At 43.1% G+C, this 8,842-nt stretch overlaps 1 pseudogene; it reads right to left on the reverse strand.

The window, feature by feature from the left end:
• Positions 1-972: 972 nt before the first annotated feature.
• Positions 973-1,342, reverse strand: LOC101559588 (annotated as a pseudogene).
• Between the last annotated feature and the right edge of the window lie 7,500 nt (positions 1,343-8,842).

The raw sequence follows: 8,842 nt of genomic DNA on the forward strand, positions 1-8,842 counted from the left end.
AGAGCTTCACACCTGACTGGAGTAAGAGAGCAGGGGAAAGAAGTGGGGAGGTGGGAAAAGCTTTAGGAAATGCAGGCGACTTAGGAGCAGGATTTTTGTTGTTTTTTCTTATAGAAACGGAACACCATGAGCTATTTTTAAAAGGTAGAAATATGTAAGTGAAAAAAGTTAACATAAGTGATTTTATCATGCAGAGATGATCATCATTGTCAGAATTCCTTTTCATTTTTTGGAGTGTTGGAAAGCCTTCGCACTGAGTTGTACTGCCAGCCTTTTAAACTTTTTTAATTTAAATCTTTTTAAAAATCTTTTATTTAGGGGCCGGGGAGATGGCTCAGTAGAATAAGCGCTTCCCGGGCAAGCTCAAGCATCTAAGTTCAATCCCCAGTTCCGCCAAAAAAAAAAAGGGAAAAAAATATTTTATTTATTCATTTGCTTGTATAGGGTCTCGCTCTGCAGCTCAGACTTGACTCGTAGTGATCCTCCTGTCTTAGCCTTCCCAGCACTGGTATTACAGGCATGCACCACCATCTTTGCTTGAGTTAGTCAGTTTTAGCATCCAGGTCTGGGAAAACTAGCCTTTAGATGCAGGTACATCACATTCATTTTATGTTAAAAATAGTACTTTTTATGTACATTGCCTTCAGGTTTTGGTGACCAGATGTCCTACTTCTGGGAGGAACTTTCTGGCATTCGACACTTACTTGATTTGAAAAGTCTTTCTGGGATATTCTTGGGATAAAAAATATATGAATTTATTTTAAAAATTTAATCTTTGGTCAGGTTATGTTTTCTTTCCTGGATCCTGACTCAACTTCCTAAGCTGTCTTTGGTGTCTCCTCCCATACTGTTTTTTTTTTTTTATGTTTAAAAATCTGGTTTTATTACTCCCAGCAGAAGGGGCTACATGGGGTAGAGGTGGGCTCGGCTCAGCGCCTGTGTGGGCCGGAAGGAGGTGATATCTGAGTATTTGGCAGGGGAAGGTATAAGGCCAGGCCCAGGGACCTTCAGACACGCTTCTGGGCTGACAGGAAGGAGGAATGACACGCTACGGCTAAGCCGCCAATAAGGTTAAGAAATTCTTGGAAATCTAGCTGCCCATCACTGTGGAGGTCCAGCTTCTTCATCATGTGGTCAAGAACACCAGGGTCCATCTGGTTCTTTGTGAAAGCGTCCATTTCTTTATTCATGAATGTCAGGGACTCTGTCTTGGAGAGTGTGACGCTGTTTTCATCCTTCCCAGCATACTTCTGGAAAACAGCAATCAGGGACTCAATGCACTGCTCAGTCTCTGTAGGGCTGGACATTTTTGTTGATGGATCGGAGCGGAGTGGAGCAGAGTGGTCGGGGTGCCCCCATACTGTGTTTTTGAATGTGACCAGAGTCATCCTTATGGTGCACAGAATGGATTGTGCCGCTTTGCTGCTGATTCCCCAGGATTCCTGTACAGGATTTTGTCTGGAGAATAAATCTGTTAGCGTAGTGCCTCTCAAGCCTTGTGTGTAGAAACCACCTAGGAATCTTGTGATAATAGAATATGACTCGGCTGGGGAGATAGCTTGGTGGTCTAATCACCTGCCTGGCAAGCACAAGGACCCTGGTTTAATCCTTGGTATCACATACTGTGCTGGCTCCTGCCCCTGCTGGCCGCCAAAACTGGTGTGGCGGTGCACACCTGTAATCCCAGCACTGGAGGGTCTGAGACAGGAGGATCACCACAAGTCTGAGCGGTGTAGTGAGACTACACCAAATACATAAATAAATAAAAGATTTAAGAAAACAAATAGAGTATGACTCAGTGGGTCAGTGGTGGCCAGGACTGAACTTCCAAAAACTTGCAGATGCTGCTGCACTGTCTGGGGACCAGGCCTGGAGGCTCTCTGATCTGGGGCTCCTCCCCTCTCAGGGCTCCCCCTGGCCTTGGGCGTCAGCCCCAGTAGGGCTCGCCATGCAGGCTTGGCTCCTCACCTGGCCCCCTCCCTCTTTTTCCACGAGTTGGTTCTTCTGGGCCCTAGGTGGCTAGGAGTTTGCTGGGTTCATGGAGCTGGCTCTCCCGATCTGTCCTCACACTCAGTGTATGGCTTTGCAGTTGTTCGTCTGCCCTGGGTTCCCTGAGCCCTCAGCCAGCAGGGAAAGCATCTCGTCTGTTTCTGATGATACCTGTATCAGCAGTTCACCTGTCCTGCAGCTGGCTGTATGAAACATGTAGAGCAGTGGCTCTCTTATTTTCTGACTCAGCATTTAGACTTGTGTTGGGTATGAAAGGCCCAGTCAGTGACAATTAAATGACATCACGAATATTGGACAGTGTTTTCCAAGTTCTCTTATTTTTTTATTTTATTCTTTTGTTGGAGGTTTACCATTTTTGCTTTCAGAACATCTTACTCTTATTTTTTATTATTAGGTTTTTTGAGACAGAGTCTTTCAGTATAGTTTGGGCCGGCCTGTGCTCGGCCTCGTGAGTTTTCCTGCCTCAGCTTTGTAAGTGCTGGAATTACAAGTGTGTACCACCACGCCCAGCTTCACCTTATTTATTTATTTTTGTTTTGGCGGAGCCGGGGATTGAACTCAGGCCCTTGTGGTTGCCAGGGAAGCGCCTATTCCACTGAGCCATCTCCCCGGCCCCTCACCTTATTTTTTTGATACATTACTTTTCTTGGGCATCCTCTTTCTCACCCCTCTTTCTGGTTGGGGGAAGGGAATGGCTTTATTGTTCTGGTGACCAGATTCACCTTCCTTAGTTCCCCAGTGCTTCCAGCTGCTCTTTTGTTGTGAAGATCTGTACTGATCCAAAGCACAGACATCCGTGTGCTACTGCTCTTCAGTTCAGAACTTCCAGCAAAAGCCAGCATGGTGATGCAGCCTGGCCTCCCAGTGTTAGGCAGGGTCAGGAGTTCAAGTGCCACCTCCAGGGCAGTGTAGCAAGACCCTATCTCAAAATTGAAAGGAGGAGAGGACTGGCCAAATAGCTCAACAGATTAAAGCACCTGCAAGCAGGCCCAGGGGCCAGGAGTTCTATCCCCAGGCCTGCCATGCAGGCCCCGCCCCCAGGGCTTGCTGAGAAAGCAATTGAGACTGGGCGTGGTGGTGCACACCTATAATCCCAGCTCTTGGGAGGCTGTAAACAGGCAGATCACTGTAAGTCTGATCTAGTACTGAGACCTTGAAAACCCTGTAGACTCTTCCCTAAAATACAAAAAAACAAAACAAAACAAAAAAAAAAAAAAAACAACCAAAACTGAAAGAAGGCCTGGCGATGCTGCTGCGTGGTAAGCACACCCGGGTTCCATCTCTGGTACTGCAACAAAGCAAAGCAAACCACCTCACATAGCCTCTCCTCCCCCATCCCAGTTATCCACTATAGAATTAATTTGTTACTTGGTATTTAAGACTCACTGTCTTTTTCTAACTCTGTTTTTGGTCTTTCACAGTGTTGGAGTTTCCAGACTTTACTAGAAATAGCACTTGTCTAAAATGCTATTTAAAATGTGGAGTTTGGATCTTGCCTTAGTATGTGAATTCACTATGTTCAGAGCCTCCTAGGACCTGCGTTTTGAAGCCATGCCCTAACAGATTTTGATGCCGGTGGTCATGGAGTTGTGCCTGGGACACAAGCTGTGCCTCTTGCCTTGGCGCATGTTGGAGCTTTGCTGAACTCTGTTTACCACTCTCAGCACTTGCACCCCAGCCCCCATGGCCATCAGTAAAGTTAGCTGGCCTGAGTGATCTGTGTAGTGGTGGTGACAAGTCTTTAAAATTGCAAGGTCATACACTGTGGACACCTTGCCTTCAGTCTCCTGATGTTTCACTTTTAATAAAATATGTGAGAAGTCCTGGCACATGGTATTGACCCAGTAAATCTTTTTGCTATTTTTAAAGGCAACTGGAAAAAATGCCTCCTTATATTAAAACACAATTGATATCTGTGTATTCAAAATGGTTAGGATAGATATATAGTTACATTCTCTTAATGAATAGAGGGATTTGTTCTAATGGTGTTTGTAAATAGGATATCATGTCCGCATCTTGTACAGCAAATAACCACTAGGAAGAGAGTATGCAATGTGTTAATTATTGAAACTGTCCTACCAATTTGATTTGAAACTGTCTCATTGCTATTTGTTTCTCAGTAAAATTATGGGAAAAAACCACACAATTGAGTTTTTTTGTGATAAAAGATGTCTTATCACTTTACTAATAATAGGTGTAAAATAGTACAGAAAATGGCTTGCAAATATCTACTAAGGAGGTATTTTCCTTAGGAAAATCATGATAAATATAATGTCCAGTAACAAACCCTAAATATTTTGAAATTAAAAAGAACATAACCAGGGCTGGGGAGATAGCTCAGTAGAACAGGGTCCTGAGTTCAATACCTGGTACCCCCCAAAAAAAAATGTTTAAAAAAGAGGAGAGGGGTTGGGGAGATAAGATAGCTCAGTAGAATAAGCACTTACCTGGGAGGTGCAAGGGCCTGAGTTCAATCTCCAGTTCCACCAAAAAAAAAAAAAAAAAAGGAATATAACCTCATTATCTTCAGACACTATTGATAAAATTTTGATGTATGTCCCCCAGTCTCTTTTTTGTCATATTTTCTTTAGCAAAATGGTTTGTATTTTGTACAAACTGTTTTGTAGCAAGATTGTTTTCTCTAAGTAGTATATCCTAAAGATATTTTCTATGCCTACACAAATTTTTCTGTAATGCACTTTTTGATTGGTTTGCTGTTATTGTTGAGACAGATCTCCCTACATAGTCCAGGCTGGCCTGACCGCTCAGCAGGGTCTCACTACTAGATCGGACTCATAGTAATCTGCCTGTTTACAGCCTCCCAAGAGTTGGGATTACAGGCACGCACCACCACACCCAGTCTCAGTTGCCATCTCAGCATGCCCCAGGGGGCAGGGCCCGCACGGCAGGCCTGGGGATCAAACCCCTGGCCCTATGGGCCTATTTGCAGGCACCTTAATCCTCTGAGCTATTTGGCCAGCCCTAAAAGTTTACATTTAAACTGAAGAAAAGCAAAAGTTTTTCTGTTTTCTTTTAAAAAAGAAATCAATTGCAGTAAATGAATTTTACTAATTGCAAAACATCCTGTTTTTCTGCAACAATAATATTAGTACAAAAATATTGTTATGATATCAATATTAAGGATATTAACCTAGTTAGAGCTTAAAACTCTAAAAGAATACATGACTATTAAAGTGGTCAGGAACAAATCCTGAAAGTGATTGCATGCGTGGGATCTCAGAGTATGCCAGTCATAACACTTACCAGAAGGAAATGCCCCAGTGCACAGATAGGTGGGTCAGTATTAATCAGAGGGCCAGTAAGTAAAGCTCAGTGTGAGAGGGCAGGTGACCCTCGTCCTCCAGGGCTGGGGAAGCCGTGTGGCAGGTGTATCACTTGTCCTAGCACAGGAGAGCAGTCCTGCACCCATGCTGATTGCAGGCACCTGGCTCCTCAGAAGCCGTTGATTTTTAGAGACAAAGGTTGGATCAGACACACTGGTACCCACCTGTAACCCCAGCACTCTGGGAGACTGGGGCAGGAAGAGCCTAAATTCAAGCTCAGGCTGAGCAATTTACTGACTTAATGAGACACTGTCTCAAAATAAAAATAAGGAGAAGGTCTACGATGTAATGTAGTGCAGAGACCCTGGACCTAATCCCCGATACGACAACAGCGACAAAGAAAATGCTGGCTTACATTAAAGGGAGTGAAATTAGTAACAAATTTTTCAGGAAAAGTGCATTTATTTATTTATTTTAAGATTCAAAGCAACTGACACAATTTTATTGTTTCCATAATAGGCTCTAGACAAAATGAAGACAATGACAACACACTTAAACTCTCCACAAATTAATCTGTTGCAAATTAAACAACATATTAAAGAGTAAAATATATAAAGAAAAAACCCAAGAAATATATAAATATTCAGATTTTTGCAGCACAATGTAATGTCCTTTTTTTTTTTTTTGCTCCGAATGCCCTCAGGGGTGGTTTGGCTGGCTGGAGTGTTGTGGGGATGAACTACAGCAACCTGAGGCTGACAGCTTTGTGGAAGCAGGCCCTTAAAGAACTGAGCTAGGGCCAGGCCCCCTGTAATGTCCTTTTTAAAAAAAAGTTTGCTAACTGCATCCTAACTCTGACAGTGATACAAAACACAAAATCAGACCATTTTTTCCTAACTTCTCCCATGATCTGGATCTGAAGATTACAGTATTAAAGAAATATGCAAGAATAAAATAAGTTGAGTGCTCAGAGACAAATAATTTTCCTTATTTTAATGTATAAAGATGCAAAGGTCCATTCAAAAAAAGCTAATCACTGTAATATGCGGATAAATAAAACAGATTTAACAACTTTTATAATCAAACCCAACTAAAGATATACTAAAAAAAAATATGTGTATACAGATTTATATACGTAATACCTATTTTAGAAAAAAAGGTTCCTTGGTGAAAATGATTCTCAAAATAGTCACTGATGTGCATTATCTACAAAACCTTCTGTATAAAAAATTAAACTTTTCAATGAAATTCCATGTTCATATTCTATCTGAAAACTGTCCTTGAAAGATAAGTAGGCCTACCTAATGGTTTCTCTGTGAAATTGTGACTGAGGCAGCTCTTTCCAGCATTTTCTTTCGTCCACCTAGGAGGAGCGCGTTTAGAGGACCATGAGCCGTGGTGTTGGGATGACCTCTGAAATACAGACTGCTCTCTTAAGCTCTTTGGAAAAGGAGTCTTTCGGCTATTGTACTTAACACAAGTCCTCCTGGTTCACACATACTGTAATTAAATGTTCTTATGATGAGTTGAAACTGGAATGTGTCTGAGAAACCAGGTAGAAGTCCTAAGTCTGTGAGTCTGCTGTCGCAGCAGAGGTGGCCTCTTCTGACGCATGAGAGTTTTCTGAATCTTTGAGGGGCATGCGTAGGTCACAGGAAAGTCTGGATAACCTGAGGACCCAGTGGAAGGTGGTCCCCTGTCTCCACCTGCGGGGGTCCTGAGGGCCAGTTTGTCCTTCGGAGCTGGGGCTTCTGTTAGGGTGTATTAAGACGTAGCTGAACGAAATATGTGGCGTATCCTAGCCGGCTGCGTGAAGACTGGGGTCTTGTCTGAGTTCACAAGCACCTAAGCGAGGGAGACGAAGAAAGTTAGTCCCCGTGTCATCTAAGACTAAGTTGTCATCTGTGTCACTCTGTACGTTACCTCGATCCTTACAGTAATTCTGTTTTTAATGTTAGACATCTCCTACATCCCAGTCAGGTGCAGTGGTACACACCTGCACTCCCAGCAACTTGGGAGACTGAGGCAGGAGGAGAAGTCTTGAAGCCCAGGAGTTAGTTCAAGGCCAGTCAGCCTAACATTCACTCTGCTCAAACAAACTGCCTGTGCTCACTTTTTTCTTTTGTATCGGGAATCGAACTCAGAACCTTGATCTTGCCAGGCCAGCACTTGTGACACTGAGCTGTGTACCCGGCACCTACCCGTTCTTATTTGACGTGTATATTGTTTTTCCTAAGGCTCAGTGTGCTGGGATTGAGTTTACACGGCACGTGGTCTCACTGTGTCGGTGGAGAGGCAGGCAGGCCCCTGAGCTTAGTCTGCGAGTGGTCGCAGTCTGGCCAAGTCCCGTCGGTCCAGCTGTCCTTCATTTCTCAGGCTTCCTTGCCACAGTGGTGGCATCGGATGCAGATGGGCCTCATCACAGACAGGTTGTGTTAATTCTGGCAAAACAAAAACTGCCTCAGAAAAGTAATGAATTAATAGCCTCATTAAGAGAGCACGGGTGGGGCCAGGGATATAGCTCAGTGGCAGGAGCTATGCTTGGCAAGTGTAAGGTCCTAGTTAGAGTCCCAGAGGGAGAGGGCGGCAGGAGAAGGAGGGCGAGGAGAGGGGCGAGAGAATGGAAACGAGACAGAATTTCACTAGACCAAATGATAGGAATTCAACAGTGGTTGTTACATTGCGTATTGTTGCCTTCAAATTAGTTGTTCAGATTACTAGACATAGCCTGAAATCAGCAGTATAAGTATCCAAGCTTCCTATGTGTATACATATATATTTCTTTTTCCCTTCTGCTTTCTTTTCTCTTTTCCCTCAACCCAGTTTTTGTTTCCCTTGAAACAGTTTCTTTCCCTTTCACACTATTCATTGTACCTTTCAGTTCCTATTTACTCTTTCAGTTTCCTGCACTTATAAGTATGGTCGTTAGTATGGTCTACACTTACGAGAGATTTATTTCACTTATGAATATGATCTCTAGTTACATCCATTTACCTATGAAAGTTTTGAGTTTATCTTTTTTATAGCTGTGTAATGCTCTATTGTGTGCAGTACAGAGGATTGAACTAGGGACTTTGTACATGCCAGTCAAACACTTATGCCACTGAGCTGTCTCCCCGGCCCACCACATCTTTTTATCCATTCCTCAGTTGATGGGCATTTGGGTAGTTTCCAATATTTAGCTATGACAAATTGCACTGCTATAATCATGGGTGCACATATATCACTGTGACATGATGTTTTCAGTTTTTCTGGAAAAATACTCAGTACAGGAATAGCTGTCTTGAATGGGACCACTAATCCTAGGGGTTTTTTTTAGGAATTTCCCCACTGATTTCTGTAGTGGTTGTACCAGTCTACACTCCTGCCAACATCAGAGAAGTGTTCCTTTTTCCCCACAGCACTTTAAATTTTGCAGCATTTATTATTGGTTGACCTCTTGATCGTAGCCATTCTTTTTGGGGTGAGGTGGAATCCCAGTGTTATTTTAATTTGAATGTCTCAAATGACCAATGATGTTGAACATTTTTGTACGTGTCTGCTACTTG

This window comes from Octodon degus, unplaced genomic scaffold (assembly GCF_000260255.1).
Source record: "Octodon degus isolate 3935 unplaced genomic scaffold, OctDeg1.0 scaffold00105, whole genome shotgun sequence".
NCBI lineage: Eukaryota > Metazoa > Chordata > Mammalia > Rodentia > Octodontidae > Octodon > Octodon degus.